General features: G+C 40.2%; 1 protein-coding gene across 5 annotated transcripts in view; it reads left to right on the top strand.

The window, feature by feature from the left end:
• LOC150078364 (coiled-coil domain-containing protein 186-like) overlaps positions 1-16,269 on the top strand; it is a 334,475-nt gene that overhangs the window by 206,617 nt on the left and 111,589 nt on the right. The window lies entirely within an intron of this gene.

Genomic DNA, 16,269 nt, shown 5'->3' on the forward strand with positions numbered 1-16,269 from the left:
ATAATAATAATAAATTTCCTGTTTATACTCCGGCACGACAACCAAGTCAGTAGAGTTTACAATAAATCGTCAATACAAATATTTATCGTATTTAGTAGTCACGGGCTTGAACCCCGGTTTACTCAAGGAACGCGTGCTATGCTATACATTTCGAGGGTACAGCTCTAAAAACGGTGTTCGCAGGCCGGCCGCTAGTTAGTACACCAGACCGAACCTATTGGTAACTCTTTAGGAGGCTTCCAAATCAGCTAATGTATATTCTTGTTACCTCTACTCTGCCAGATAGTGACTGGAGGGAGTCCGAGTAGTGTGTATGCGGGGAGCATTGTCAAGGCTACGTTATGTCAAGGATCTGGGTATATTCTTACCCTATGTACGCCATATCCAAAAATTTCATTACTTCATACAACATGTGCCACTCACTTTTTCTTATTATTGAATACACCATGAATTGTCAAAGTAATAGAGCAAGCTTATCTGCGAAAAGATCTAAACCTCCCAAGCACTTCCTAATTAATTTCACAAATATACGTGGTCTCAATTCTAATCTCAACGATGTCCATTTCCACTTGCAGTCTGCCAAACCCCATGTACTTTTTCTGACAGAATCTCAGTTATCAGCTGATTCAACTACTGCTCATCTCAGATGCCCAAATTTTTCGCTGTATGATTCCTTTCGCCTCAAAGGTGGTAATTGTGTATATGTCCATTCCAATATTCCCTGAGACTTGGTAATTTGGAATCTCCTCTTTTCGATCTTCTCTGGCTTAAAATCTCTCTACCTCATTGTGTCAGATTTATCTGTTGTCTCTACCGTTCTCCCAACTCCACTAATCACTTGGAGCTCTTTGACTTCCTCTCTTTGCAACTTGACTTTCTCCAGTTCAACTTTCCTAATAGTGAGGTAATTTTCCTTGGTGATTTTAATGTTCACAACCCCAGCTGGCTTCCCTTTTCTAGTCACACCAACCCAGCTGGTCAAGATGCTGAGGCTTTTGCAATTACAAATGACCTTGCACAGATTGTTCATTTACTTACAAGAATACTGGACAATCCTAACCACAGCCAACATGCTTGATCTTTTTCTAATAAACAATCCTTCTAAGTACATGGTCGAAGTGAGAGGTCCTTTAGGCACTTCAGATCACAACTTGGTGATTGTCTCTTCTCCAATGGAACCTTTATCTCATGGCTATTCTCAACCACGTGTTGTTTGGCATTACAAGAATGCAAAATGGGATGACCTGCGAGAGTTCTTTTCTTCTTTTCCTTGGTCAGATTACTGTTTCGAAACTTCTGATGTCAACATTTGCTCACATCGTGTCAGTGAAATTATTCTTGCAGGAATGGAATCCTTTATCCCACACTCCACTTTAAAATCTCGTCCTTTAACTAAACCTTGGTTTTCCAATAAATGTGCTAAGGCTGTTCAAGAGAAGAATGTTGCATATCATAATTGGCTTGTTTCTAATTCTCCAGTTTCATTTTCTGCCTACACCAAAGCTCGCAACAATTGTAAAGCAGTTATTAATCAGTCCAAACAGAGTTTGAACAGGCTAAGAGTACAAAACTTGCTTCTTGCCCCTAATGGTAGCCGAGCATTCTGGTCTCTTGCCAAAGCTATTGGCCGCAACTTTTGCCCATCTCTGCTCCCACCTCTGTCCAAACCAGATGGTTCTGTTGCCACTTCAGCCAAGGATAAAGCTGACCTGCTAGCATCCCATTTTTCTTCCAACTCATGTATTAATGATCTTGGTAAAACACCTCCCACCATTCCCAACACACTCCATTCAATGCCTTCCGTGGTCTTCCGTCAAAAGGATGTCAGAAAGATTTTGACGAATCTTGATGCTAAGAAAGCTCCAGGTCCCGATGGTATTTCTCCACTTGTTCTCAAAACCTTTGCTCCTGAACTTACTCCTATTCTTTGCCACCTTTTTTCACTTTCTTATTCCAAAGGTGTTTTTCCTTCTGCTTGGAAATTTGCTCATATCCAGCCAGTTCCTAAAAAGGGTGACAAATCCCTCCCATCCAATTATCGTCCCATTGCAATTACTTCTACTCTTTCTAAAGTAATGAAGAAATCGATTAACCGCCAACTCTTAAACTACCTAGAAACCTTCAGTCTGATCAACGATTGCCAGTATGGATTCCGTCAGTGTCGATCCACTGGTGATATTCTTGCTTATGTTTACCCATTTATGGACTAATTCAATGGAAAGGTTCAAGGAAACACAAGTAGTTACTCGACATCTCAAAGGCTTTCAATCGTGTTTGGCATAAAGGTCTTCTAAACAAGCTTCCATCTTATGGTTTACGAACTGTTTTTAGTAATTAGTTATCCAGTTTTCTCCGTGATCGCTCACTGAGGGTGATGGTAGGTGGCTCTCTGTCTTCTAACTTCTCCACTAATGCCGGTGTCCCCGAAGGTTTAGTTCTTTCCTCCATTCTTTTCCTCTTGTATATTAATGACCTTCTTCCATTGACTGGAAATCCTATCCATAGTTTTGCCGATGATAGCACATTGAATTCCACTTTCCATTTTGAGAAACCTTGTCCTGCTCAATCAGCTTCAATTTCTCGAAAATCTGCTACCAATTCCTCCAGTGGGGCAAAGACAACTTAGTTGATTTGAACCCTACTAAAAACTCAGTCTTGTCTTATATCTCGTAAAAAGGATTCTTCTGCTCCTATACTTATCTTTAGTGACATTCCGATTTCTAGGAAAAATGATATATCTCTTTTGGGGATTACCCTGACTTCTAATCTCTCTTGGCACAAGCACATTACAAATATTGCTTCCTCCGCATCTAAAAAACTTGGTTTTCTCTTTCACTCTCAGCATTACTTTTCTTCCAAACAGCTGCTCACTCTGTATAAATGGCAAATCCGCCCTGCCATGGAATATTGTTCCCACATCTGGGGTGGTGCCCCCAAAACCTCTCTCAGGCTTCTTGATTCCATTCAGAAGAGGGCAGTTATGTTTCTTAATGACTCCTCTCTAACAGAGTCTCTCCACTAACTGTCTCATAGACATACTGTTTCTGCTGCATGCCTCTTCTGCAGATACTTCCATGGGCACTGTTCTTCTGAATTGGCTTCTATAATTCCCACTCTCTCTCTCTTTCAAAACGGTCCAAACACGTGCCGCCACCAGCCAACATCCATTTACTGTCCAACTTCAAACTCACAGAACCAACTTTTCATCTTCCTCATTTATTCATTCAACTGCCGTTTTCTGGAACAACCTTCCTTCATACTTATTTCCTGAAAATTACAGTCTACAGAAGTTCAAGTCCAATGTGAACAAATATCTTCTTTCGTCTTCTCAACCTCCAACCCAAGCACGGTACTAAGTACTATAGGTTCTAATACCTCTCGTGTTTGGGGTTTACATAAAAAAAAAAAAAAAACCCTCTCGCTCCTGACCGCTGGACTACGTCAGACCTATGTAAGGTTCATTAAAAATCAAATGTACAGGAACTCCCCGACTTACGTAAATTCAACTCTACGTAAGTTTTTGCCAGCCGGTGTAAAGTTAAAAAAAATCGTGGAAACGTATTTTGCATCCTGTTGGAATAAATGGAGGTACTGTGTATTGTTCATCACAATGCATGAACCGAATAACACATTGTTTTTTTTTTTTTGGTAATTCATTCTAAGACCTTGGAAGTTGAAAAATTTTCTCTATATAACGTTTCGTTTTTATAATGTTTCATTAATAAGAATCAATTTTAGCATTAGCAAGGGCACATGATGCAAGAAAGGAAGCTTATATAGCATCAGCCAAAAAAATCCCCTTATTTCACCCATCCCCTCGCTCCAAATGTTTGTCAAGTTCTGCCTTGAATCTATTTAAGCTATCAGCTTCTACAACGACAGATGGAAGTTTTGTTCCAGCAATCAACCACTTGCTGCCTAAAGGCAAACTTCCTTGCAAATCTATTCTACAACTGTCTTTCCTCAATTTGAATTTAGCATTAGCATTAGTAGAGGCATACGATGCAAGAAAGCAAGCTTATGCAGCATCAGCCAAAATAAAAAAAACAAAAAAAACTTCCACTTCACCCCTCTGTTCATTCGAAACACCTGTCCAGCTGAGCCTTAAATTTATTTAGTCTATCAACTTCCACGACAAGGGATGGAAGTCTATTCCACCAACCAACTACCCACTGGCTAAAAGCAAATTTCCGCACATCTATCCTACATCTGTCTTTCCTCAATTTGAATTTATGCCCTCTCAGGTGATTATTCTGAGCAAGAGGAAGAATCCCATCAGCATTGAGCATGCTCAAACCATTCAAGGCTTTATATACCTCTATCAGATCACCTCGCTGGTGCCTAGTCTCCAGACACTGTAATTTGCAAAACTTAAGCCTTTCTTCGTAAGAGTACCCCTTTGTTCCATTCACTAATCTTGTTGCCCTTCTCTGTACTCGTTCCAGCAGCTCTACATCCTTCTTGAAATGAGGCCTCCAGACTTGGATACAGTACTCAAAGTGTGACCTGACCATGGCCTTATACAAGGGAATAATCACCTCCTTATCCCTGTTAGAAAAATTCCTGTATATCATTGATAAGACACCATGAGCTACTCTTGCAGCATTGCTCAGAGAACTTAATATCTGCCTGCACAATTACCCCCAGGTCCTTTCCATTCTCTACCACTGTCAGTGTAGTACCACAGAGTTGATACGTTGCTCTGAGGTTGCTGTTTCCCATTGACAAATGTACTTTACATTTGTCAATGTTAAACTTCATTTGCCACCTCTTAGCCCATCTGCTCAACCTTTCCAGATCCTATTGCAGCAGCATAGTGTCAGTAGTGTCCTTGACAACCCTGCCAACCTTTGTATCGTCTGCAAACTTGGACATTAAGCTTGATATACCGTCACCAATATCATTTATAAATACAGAAAACAATAATGGACCCAACACTGAACCCTGAGGGACTCCACTAATAACATTAGTCCATGATGAGCAGTGTCCATTGATTACCGCTCTCTGTCTTCTCCCCCTCAACCACCACTTTATCCATAGCAGCAATTTGCCTCCAGTGCCACACTGCTCCAATTTGTGCAGCAGTCTTCCATGTGCAACAGTATCAAAAGCCTTTCTAAGATCCAAGTATATAATATCAAAGTTATTCCCTGCATCCAGTTCTTTTGTGACTGCATCATAGTATCCAATCAAATTGGTCAGGCAAGACTTCCCCTTAACAAAACCATGCTGTGTCCGAGCTATAACTGAATTCTTGTTTAGATGATCCTGCAGTGCATCTTTAACCAGTGCCTTCATTAATTTTCCTGGATTGAAGTTAAACTCACCTGTCTATAATTATTTGTGTCAGCTTTTGATCCTCCTTTGTGAATTGGGGTCACATTTGCACATCTCCAGTCTGTGGGTACCTCCTCTGAGTCCAAGGAAGCTCTCATAATTATAGCTAAGGGTTTGCTTACTTCCTTTGCTGCCTCCTTTAATATAACTGGATAGATCCCATCCACCCCAGGTGCCTTTCTTGTATTTATCTTCAACAATTTCTCCTCCACTTTACTCTCAGTTATTACAAGATTCTCTAGCTTAATGCCAGAGTTGAATACACCTCTATCATTTCCCTCGCTGAATAACTCCTCATGTGTGAATGTCGATGCAAAATATTCATTTAGTTTGTTAGTTACCTGAGCAGGATCATCAACAGTTGACCCATCGATATCAAGTGGACCAATCGGATTCATCCCCTTCCTTCTAGAGTTTACATAAGTAAAGAACTCTTTGCTGTTTTTCTTTGCATCCCTTGCCAAAGATTTCTCGTAATCTGCCTTTGCCTGCCTAACCTCCTTTGTAACTTGGTTACAGATCAACTTGTATCTATCATATTCTTCTGTGTCACGTGTTAATTTATATGTATCCCATGCATTTTTCTTTTCTGTCATATGTCTCATTAGTTCATCTGACATCCATTTAGGCCTAAACCTTGAACAATATTTCTTACTTGGTATGTAAAGCCTAGTAGCTTCCAAGATAATTTCTTTGAATGCTTCCCATTTTGAATTTGCTGTTGGTAACATCTTCAGTTGGTCCCACTGTATAGAATTTAAATACTGCTTCAGGCCATTTTGTCTTGCTCAGGCAAGACTTCCCCTTAACAAAACCATGCTGTGTCCGAGCTATAACTGAAGTCTTGTCTAGATGATCCTGCTTCTGCAGGATCATCTATACATTATTGGGAATTTTAGCCATACGTGAATATCAAACTGTGAAAATCGCAAAAATAATAAGCACAATAAAAATCATTTGTAGGACCATATGAATTCACAGATTAGCAAGAGTAGACAGTGCACCAAGTACTTCAATTCATTTTTATAATGCAGAATTTGAAGGCTTTGCTGCTGCACATTGCATGTGAAGTTTGTCTTAATCACTTTTATGAGTTAACTTCTCTGTTATTTGTGTAAACTATAGGAATAAACACGGCCTTATGGATAGACCTGCCAACTGTGTATGAAGTGCGTGAGAAACTTGAATATCCTATATACAATCTCTTTTAATTCTTGGAGTGCCGACTGATCACTTTATTTCTTCTCTATCATGCACTTGTCCAATCTAAATTAGGTTATGGGTCCCAGATAGTATACATCGGAGTATATTGAGTCTAACACCTGCAAGACTCTGTTTTCTCTGATGTATACAACCTGGGACTCATCTACCATCAGGCAATTTGTATATTGTCACTGGAGCATTTTGAATATCTTCTGTCCAGAGCCTCTGTCAAAGCAAATGAACCATCATTATTGCATCTTCGGAAACAGTTGTCTCTACAGCATGCTTTCAAACTGAAATCCCTTCCAAACAACCCCACATGGGCACCCACTTTTGAGCCACGATAGGAAGATCTCTGTAACACCTGTCAGCCACCCTTTGGTATTTGTGTTCAAAGTCTGCTCAGAGAGCCTAAAACCACAGTAGACAATGTTGCCCAGTCATCAAGGTAACTACCAGGTTGTTATAAAATAAGTGTCCCTATTCAGGAGACCCTAGTGTCAAAATGGTTAAGGTTAGCACTGTGAAAATCGGTATGTCATTTAGGGTATCTGGAAGCGATTTGTAGAAGAAAAAAAAAAATAGTTCAAATTTCTGCCACCAGGGGAAAAACGGTGCTACACATATGTAAAAGTTGTCATTTACTTCAAGATACGCTGCTTACGCAAATGACATCCTGCTAGATAAAAGGAGAGAGGCCAGTGCTGCCGTCAATAACCATTATGGCTCTTACAAAAAAGAATGTGCTCTTTTAGTAAAACTGTTCTACAAGAATAATAGTAACACTAATGCAACTCTACGTGAATATCGGAACCTTAAAAGTTTGCGTAAAAGACCTTTGACATTATCAGTGAGGCTTTGAAAATTAATAAAGAAATTTGAAGCGACCAACTGGGGAGTTAGGTGTAATTCCAGGCAGGGGACCAGATGACCACATATCAGAATGGAGGTGGTGGATGAAGTGGCTGTTGCAATGGTCAGAATGCGAAACACTACCAGTCAGTAGTGCCTGCCCAGGGGTATGTCAAGGGACTTGGACCTTCCTCGGTCTACTGTACGTAAAGTGCTTCGAATAATTTTACGCTGGTTCCTCTACATGATTCACATAGTGCAAGAACTAAAGTCTTGTGATTGGCAACAATGAATAGACTTTGCTCTACGATTTCTGGCTCGTATGGAATGACGTACATGGGCTCGAATGATCTTGTTGTCTGATGAGGCACATTTCACCCTTCATGCGGCTGAAAATGCACAAAAATGCTGAATGTGGGCAACTTCTTGCCCATCTGCTGTGCATGAAAGACCACTACAAAGTCCATATGTTAAAGTATGGTGTGGATTCACAGTAGAGTTTATAATTGGACCATTTTTCTTTGAAGGGTCTACACATCGTGGTCCCGTAAGGTGTACGGTAACTAGTGCACGGTACTGTGCTCTTCTAAGAGATCACATTATTTTTGCTCTGCAAGAAAGGCAATGCTTGGAGACCGTAGTGTTCGTGCAAGATGGTGCCCCTCCCCACATTGGTCGACAAGTGAAGGAACAGCTCCTTTCAACATTTGGAAATGATCGCATCATTTCTAGAGACTTTCTGCAGTTCTGGCCAGCCCGATCAGTAGATCTCAATCCCTGTGATTTCTGGCTATGGGGAAAGACAGAGTTTACCGTGGTGGCATATAGACACTTGTCAATTTGAAAGCAAGCATTAAACAGCATGTAGCCAACATCCCCAGTGATATGCTATGCGCTGTCACACACAATTTTCAGAATGTCATCTCAAGTGAAGGAAAGCACATAGAACGATATCTATAGATTTCTAAATTCTGATATTAAAATCTAATCCTAAATTAAGTATTCCATCTCATGTTTACAGTACCAATTTCTCCCTTGGTGGCAGAAATTTGAACTAATTTTTTTTCCTTGTACAAATCGCTTCTCCATATCATAAATGACATACCCACCAATTTTCACAGCACTATCTCTTTGACTAGGGTCTCTTGAATAGGGAAACTAATTTTATAACCACCTGGTATGCTAAAACTACATCATGCAACCTCTCTATTAAAAACTCAGGTGAGGCCACCACTCCATCTTCTGTCTAACAACATCTCTATGCTGCCCACTGAGCTGAATATGCTGATTTATTTCCTGTCTTCACTGTTGGGTCTAAGCCAGAGTCATCTGTTGGATGTGAATGCAGCATATATACAGCTGAGTTGATTGCTGTAGAATTAGCCTTTGATCACATTAAATCCTCAATTACTAAAGGTGTATGGTGTATACAGACACTAAGTATACTGCAAGCTTTGTCTGGGATGATATATAATCCTCATCCATTCTTGATCCAGGTCCTGAAGATGTTACATCTTATCCTGAGTGACCTTTTGACATCCATTTCTGGTGGATTCCAGAAATGGATGTCAAACCCCAGAACATTCATAGACTGTTAGTCCCCTATACAGATTACGGGCAGGTAATATATTCTCTCCCAGTGGCAGCAATATCTTGCCATGGCCAGGTCACTAACAAGCTGTATCATATAAAGTCTGTAATCAAACTATGGCAGTCTGATCTGAGTAGGAACTGTAGAGAGGAAATTGTTTTAGCTCACCTCTGCATAGGATATAGTCATCTTATGCATTCATTCTGTCTAAGGGAAGATTCCCCCTATGTGTGGGAATTGCGATGCCTTTTTTTAGGAATTTATTTTTTAAGTGCCACTGTGAAACAGGGGCACAAGTTGAGATTGAATCTTTCCCTAATTGGCTGCCAAGTCACATTAGGAAAAAATGGTGGTAATGAGTAAATGTTTTTGTGTTCTAAGAAACTTAAAAATGTAGAATCACTGCACTTGAAAATGTAGAATCACAGAATGGTACATGATGCTTGACAAGATCTGCAGAACTTTCTTTGGCAAAGGTAAAGAAAGCCAACACGAGAACCATGGGAAACTTCGGGAAACTTTTAGCTGTCAAACGCGTTTCCCAGTACCGCAGCTTCTCCTTGCATTCTCTGTAAACAGATGGTGCATGTTATCAGTAATGGCAATAGAAGTTGATAACAATGTATTGATTACTTTTTCTCTTTATTAAAAGCAAATTATTGGAGTTCATGAGTGTGTAATGCCTTCGCAGCTGAAATTTTCTTACAGGTACACCCTCCAGACTGCCGCAGTCTTAGGGCGTTTATTCCCCCTTCCTGCTGTTTTTATCCGATAGGGGAAAAAAAAAAAAAGACTTCTACTGCAACTACTGATAACACACACTGTCTGTAGAAGTCATTTTCGTATCGGGTTAAAACAGTGGTGGGGGGGATAAACACCCTAAGACTGAGGTAGTCTGGAGGGTGTACCCATAAGTAAATTTCAGCCCACTCATGAACTCCGATAATCTGCTTTTAATAATAAGAAAAAACTAATCAATACATCGTTATCGACTTTTACTGCCACTACCGATAACACGCACAATCTGTGCTGACTGGGCTAGCCAGGTGGGTAAAGTGCCTGCCTGGTAACCCAAAGGTCGCAGGTTAGAATCCCACCTTGGGCTTGGATCAGAGTAAAAATGCAAAAACTTTGGGAGGTGCATTATGGCCACAGAAGTCGATGCGCCAACAACTAACAAAAAAAAAAAAAAAAAAAAAAAAAGGCACCATCTGTTTACCGAGAGTGCGGGGTGAAGCTGCGGTACTGGGAAATGCTTTTGACCGGTAAGTTTCCCGTGGTTCTTGTGTTGCTTTCTTTCTCTGCCATTAAAGCAAATGAAAATCTCTGCGATTGGCTGAATTTTTTTTGTTTTCCACTCTAATTTTCCAAGTTATTCCTTCAAGTAACTTTGTAACAAATTTTCGCACCACAAACGAAAACAGCACAGGTACATATAAAAGCATTATAAAATGTACTATTAATGGCCAGCAACAAAGTTCAGGGCCTGTTGGCTATATAGAAACAAAGCAATATACCAGGTAGAATGTTGTTGCGAAAATGTCAAAGGAATCTCAAAACCCATAAATTTAACAAAACTTCATGCTTTGGAGTAATTCAAGTAGAAGCTTTACTCTGCCTGGTCGTTGCTTATTCACTCTAAACACATCGGGATAAACACTAATTACAGAAAGGGTCGCTCCCAATGCACTGACCAGTTTCAGAAAGCCATACGTGAAAGTCAAAGGATCTGCGATTCAGATGTTAGGTGGAACAGGACCAGGGTATGTCTGCCAGGGGCAAAGGTTGATGACGTTGTAGACCAGATATCATCTTTTAAGGGCACAAAAGGTGATATAGTTGTACACATTGGCACTAATGATATCGAGAGTAGGAGACCGGCAGAATTGCTTAACAAGTACAGGTCACTGTTGAAAAAAAGCCGTGAAATAGGGTTGAATTTGAAAGTGTCTGCAATTCTGCCCAGACACGATAGGAGGGAGTACATGATGAGAGCCTTGTCGATCAATTCGGCCCTGGAAAGATTGTGCAAGGCTCAAGGGGTAAAATTTTTTTCAGCCTGGACTGTACTTGTTAATAGGAGAGATTGCTTCTGCAGGGATGGGATACACATAAATAGAAAGGGTGCAAGAATATTTGCTGATGCTATCGAGGCAGTGTTAGGTGGGTAGGAAAACTGCTAGCTTGGGGGGAGACAAAGACCAATAGATCAACAGTAGCCACTGGCAGAGGTGAAAGAGATTCTTGCACTGCTTCTATTGGAATGAGCAGAAGCCTGAAAAACAAGATGCAGGATATTTCAGAGACTGCTGGGAGTCATTGCAGTACAAGTAAACACATGGGTTGTGTTAGGGTAGCTAAGAATAGAAATAGGTGCATGTATAGTTGCGTGTACACCAATGCTAGGAGCTTAGTAAATAAATTTGATGAATTTGAGGTATTGCTCAAAACATCAAAGGCAGATATTGTTGGGATATCAGAGACGTGGTGTCACACAGATATAAGGAATGCAGAACTGGAATTGGGGAGTACAACGTCTACAGAAAGGATAGACTGGATAGGAAGGGAGGAGGGGTTATGCTATTAGTTAAGAAATACATAAAATCCAAGGAAGTGAAGCCAGTTGACATCGCTGGACAGTGCAGTGTTGAGTCAGTTTGGTGTGACATAAGCATTGGGTGATCAAAATTGAGAGTAGGAGTGTGCTATAGGCCTAATGATTCTGATGAGTATAATAAGAAACTGTACAGGGAAATAGAGTGGGCCAGTAAATCAGAGAGTCTTATAATGGGAGATTTTAATTTCCCAGATATTGACTGGAATTTGGGGGCTGGTCACTCACACACTAGCAAGGCTTTTGTGGATTTATTGGATGATTGTTTTCTACATCAGCATGTTCGGGAGGCAAATAGAGGGAGCAATACTCTTGATTTGATTATCAGCAGTGATTCTTCATGCATTAAGAATCTGCAGATAAATGAACCACTAGGTGGCAGTGATCACAGTGTGCTGAAGTGGGATTTACTCAAAGAGGTAACTACCATTAGGGGTAAAGGGAAGGGTTATTGCTTTTGTAAAGGCGACTACGATGGACTGAGACAGTATTTAAATTCTATACAGTGGGACCAACTGATGATGTTACCAATAGCAAATGCAAAATGGGAAGCATTCAAAGAACTTATCTTGGAAGCTACTAGGCTTTACATACCAACTAAGAAATATTGTTCAAGGTTTAGGCCAAAATGGATGTCAGATGAACTGATGAGGCATATGGCAGAGAAGAAACATGCATGGGATACATACAAATTAACACATGACACAGAAGCCTATGATAGATACAAGTTGATCTGTAACCAAGTTACAAAGGAGGTTAGGCAGGCGAAGGCAGATTACGAGAAATCTTTGCAAGGGATGCAAAGAAAAACAGCAAAGAGTTCTTTACTTATGTAAACTCTAGAAGGAAGGGGTTGAATCCGATTGGTCCACTTGATATCGATGGGTCAACTGTTGATGATCCTGCTCAGGTAGCTAACAAACTGAATGAATATTTTGCATCGACATTCACACATGAGGAGTTATTTAGCGAGGGGAAAGCTAGAGGTGTATTCAACTCTAGCAGTAAGCTAGAGAATCTTGTAATAACTGAGAATAAAGTGGAGGAGAAATTGTTGAAGATAAGCACAAGAAAGGCACCCAGGGTGGATGGGATCTATCCAGTTATATTAAAGGAGGCAGCAGAGGAAGTAAGCAAACCCTTAGCCATAATTATGAGAGCTTCCTTGGACTCAGGGGCGGTACCCACAGACTGGAGATGTGCAAATGTGACCCCAATTCACAAAGGAGGATCAAAGGCTGACACAAGTAAGTATAGACCTGTGAGTTTAACTTCTGTTCCAGGAAAATTAATGGAGGCACTAGTTAAAGAAGCACTGCAGGATCATTTACACAAGACTTCAGTTATAGCTCGGACACAACATGGTTTTGTTAAGGGGAAGTCTTGCCTGACCAATTTGATTGGATACTATGATGCAGTCACAAAGGAACTGGATGCAGGGAATAACTTTGATATTATATACTTGGATCTTAGAAAGGCTTTTGATACTGTTGCACATGGAAGACTGCTGCACAAATTGGAGCAGTGTGACATTGGAGACAAATTGCTGCTGTGGATAAAGGGGTGGCTGAGGGGAAGAAGACAGAGAGTGGTAATCAATGGACACTGCTCGTCGTGGACTAATGTTATTAGTGGAGTACCTCAGGGTTCAGTGTTGGGTCCATTATTGTTTTCTGTATTTATAAATGATATTGATGATGGTATATCAAGCTTAATGTCCAAGTTTGCAGACGATACGAAGGTTGGCAGGGTTGTCAAGGACACTACTGACACTATGCTGCTGCAACAGGATCTGGAAAGTTTGAGCAGATGGGCTGAGAGGTGGCAAATGAAGTTTAACATTGACAAATGTAAAGTACTACACATGGGAAACAGCAACCCCAGAGCAACGTATCAACTCTGTGGTACTACACTGACAGTGGTAGAGAATGAAAGGGACCTGGGGGTGGTTGTGCAGGCAGATATGAAGTTCTCTGAGCAGTGCAGAAGGGCTGCAAGAGTAGCTCATGGTGTCTTGTCAATGATATACAGGAATTTTTCTAGCAGGGATAAGGAGGTGTTATTCCCTTGTATAAGGCAATGGTCAGGCCACACCTAGAGTACTGTATACGAGTCTGGAGGCCTCATTTCAAGAAGGATGTAGAGCTGCTGGAACGAATACAGAGAAGGGCAACAAGATTAGTGAGTGGAACAAAGGGATGCTCTTATGAAGAAAGGCTTAAGTTTTACAAATTACAGTGTCTGGAGACTAGGCACCAGCGAGGTGATCTGATAGAGGTGTATAAGGCCTTGAATGGTTTGAGCATGCTCAATGCTGATGAGATTCTTCCTCTCGCTCAGGATAATCACCTGAGAGGGCATAAATTCAAATTGAGGAAAGACAGATGTAGGATAGACGTGCGGAAATTTGCCTTTAGCCAGCGGGTGGTTGGTTGGTGTAACAGACTTCCATCCCTTGTCGTGGAAGTTGATAGCCTAAATCAGTTTAAGGCTCAGCTGGACAGGTATTTTGAACGAACAGAGGGGTGAAGTGGAAGTGGTTTCTTTCTTTGTTTTTTATTTATTTATTTATTTTTTTTTATTTTTTATTTTTTTGGCTGATGCTGCATAAGCTTGCTTTCTTGCAACAAATGCCTTTACTAATGCTAATGTGCCTCTTGTTAGCATAGTAATAACTCATTCGTTGTCCTTGTAGTTTTTGTTTCAGATAAAAAAAAAAAAAAAAAAAGCCACATCTAGCTGAAAGGTGTTAAAACGATAACACTGGCCATAGCAAGACTTGTGACCAATTTGTGCATTGTAAAATAAAACGTATTACCCTCCAACAACAATCAAAGTTGTGAGCACACACAAAAAATGTAAATTCACCAACACTAAAATAAAATGACTGTGATGTATATTTTACACTGGTTTTGCTGAATATTTCATGGCTATCTTTTATTTTCTAATATTTCTCTAAGTGTAGCATCAGTCTAAACAATATTTGGGTGGCCAGTTGCCGGGTTAATAAGAATGTGTTGCATTTAATTTTAAAATATTGCTAGTTTATTAATGAAATTCGTTAATTGTCTTGAGAAATGAATCTGTCTTCCAAATTTGACTGGCCCCTTTCAAGCTTTGCGCCGATGCAGCTGCATTGGCATAGTTATGCCCCTGAGTTTGTGTCGTGTTCCAGCTCCAAATCAATAAATAAAATTAATAAAATACCGTATTTGTTGCTTATAAGATGCCACGGCGTGGAAGATGAACCCTGATTTTGGAATGGTAATTTTAAGAAAAAAAACTTTGAAAAAACTTTATTGTTAATACGATGGAAATTTAAAATTCAATAAAAATAAAAGCCAATAAAGATGTTGTTATTGTTGTTATTTGGTTTTTAGGAGCATTAGCAACTAAGGCCATATTGCTCCGGGATATGCGGTGGTCATTCCTGACCTTTCCGCATCCTCTGTATTTGGTGGTGACGGGCTCGAACCCCGGTCTAATCAAGAAGCGTGTGCTACGCACTGCTGCTCCTTCCCACCTGGCTATGGAGGCGCCAGCCAATAAAGAAAGGTATAGGATTATTACTCTTATTGTTTTAGTATTCAACTTCATATTCATTACTGACTTAATCATCATTATCCTCAACATCATCATAATCATTCCTCTTCACTAGTATCACTGTCACTCTCATACAATAAATGATCTTCAGTGCCATCTTTTTAAAGGACTTGATCACAATTTCAGTCCTAACATCATGCCATGACTTCAGCACCCATTCACACACATGCTATTTATGGACGTTCATCCTTCCTGTAGGCGTCGTATCATGGTTCCCCTCTATCATCCATTTATTCCATTGCTCCCACGTGCTATTCTTGAATGGCTTATTGATGCTGACATCTAATGGCTGTAACTGGGAAGTTAAGCTACCTGGAATTACCACCAATTCTATGTTCATCATTTCGGCCAGTTGTTTGATGTTTTCAGTCCTCTATGCTCTAAACTGATCCCATACTAGTAGTGCATTTTTACGCAGTATTCCACCAGGATGCGTAGATGAAACTTTTACAAACCAATCTTTGATATATTCTTCATCCATCCATCCCTTCGATTGTACAAGTATGTGAATTCCATTTGGCAGTTTATCTTTTGGTAAAGTTTTTCTTTTAAAAATTAACAGTCGAGGAAGTTTGGTTCCAGGGGCTCTCATCTGGTGAGTATCGGCTTGGCACACCCAGGGTCCTGAGCTGGATATCATCATTCTTCTCTCTTGGTGATTCCCTTCTACTTCTGACTCTTTGTTTTCTCTCTCTCTCAGGGTAATTCAGAATTTTTTTTTTCGCTGGTGCAGCATAAGCCTCAGGCTTCCTTGCACCATATAGCAAATTATAATAATAAAAATAATAATAAACTCTTTCAGTTTAAACAAGATCCGAAAATTTGGTGCCTCAGTGTCCATACATCATGATGAGAAGAAGCAGTCCTTTCAAGAGCTGCAATAGGTTATACCCATCTGACCCACCTTCATTTACTTACAGGAGATGATCCACAGTGGTGGATCAATTTGACTGTTAAACATATTCTCATTGACTGCTTCTACTATAAACACAACAGAACTTCAACCTTTCTGTCACTGGTTAATCTTCGTAAATCAATAAATCTTGAAAATCTCATTGGTGTTAAGGCA

Source organism: Mastigoproctus giganteus, chromosome 11 (genome assembly GCF_048544385.1).
Source record: "Mastigoproctus giganteus isolate SK-2022 chromosome 11, ASM4854438v1, whole genome shotgun sequence".
Lineage (NCBI taxonomy): Eukaryota > Metazoa > Arthropoda > Arachnida > Uropygi > Thelyphonidae > Mastigoproctus > Mastigoproctus giganteus.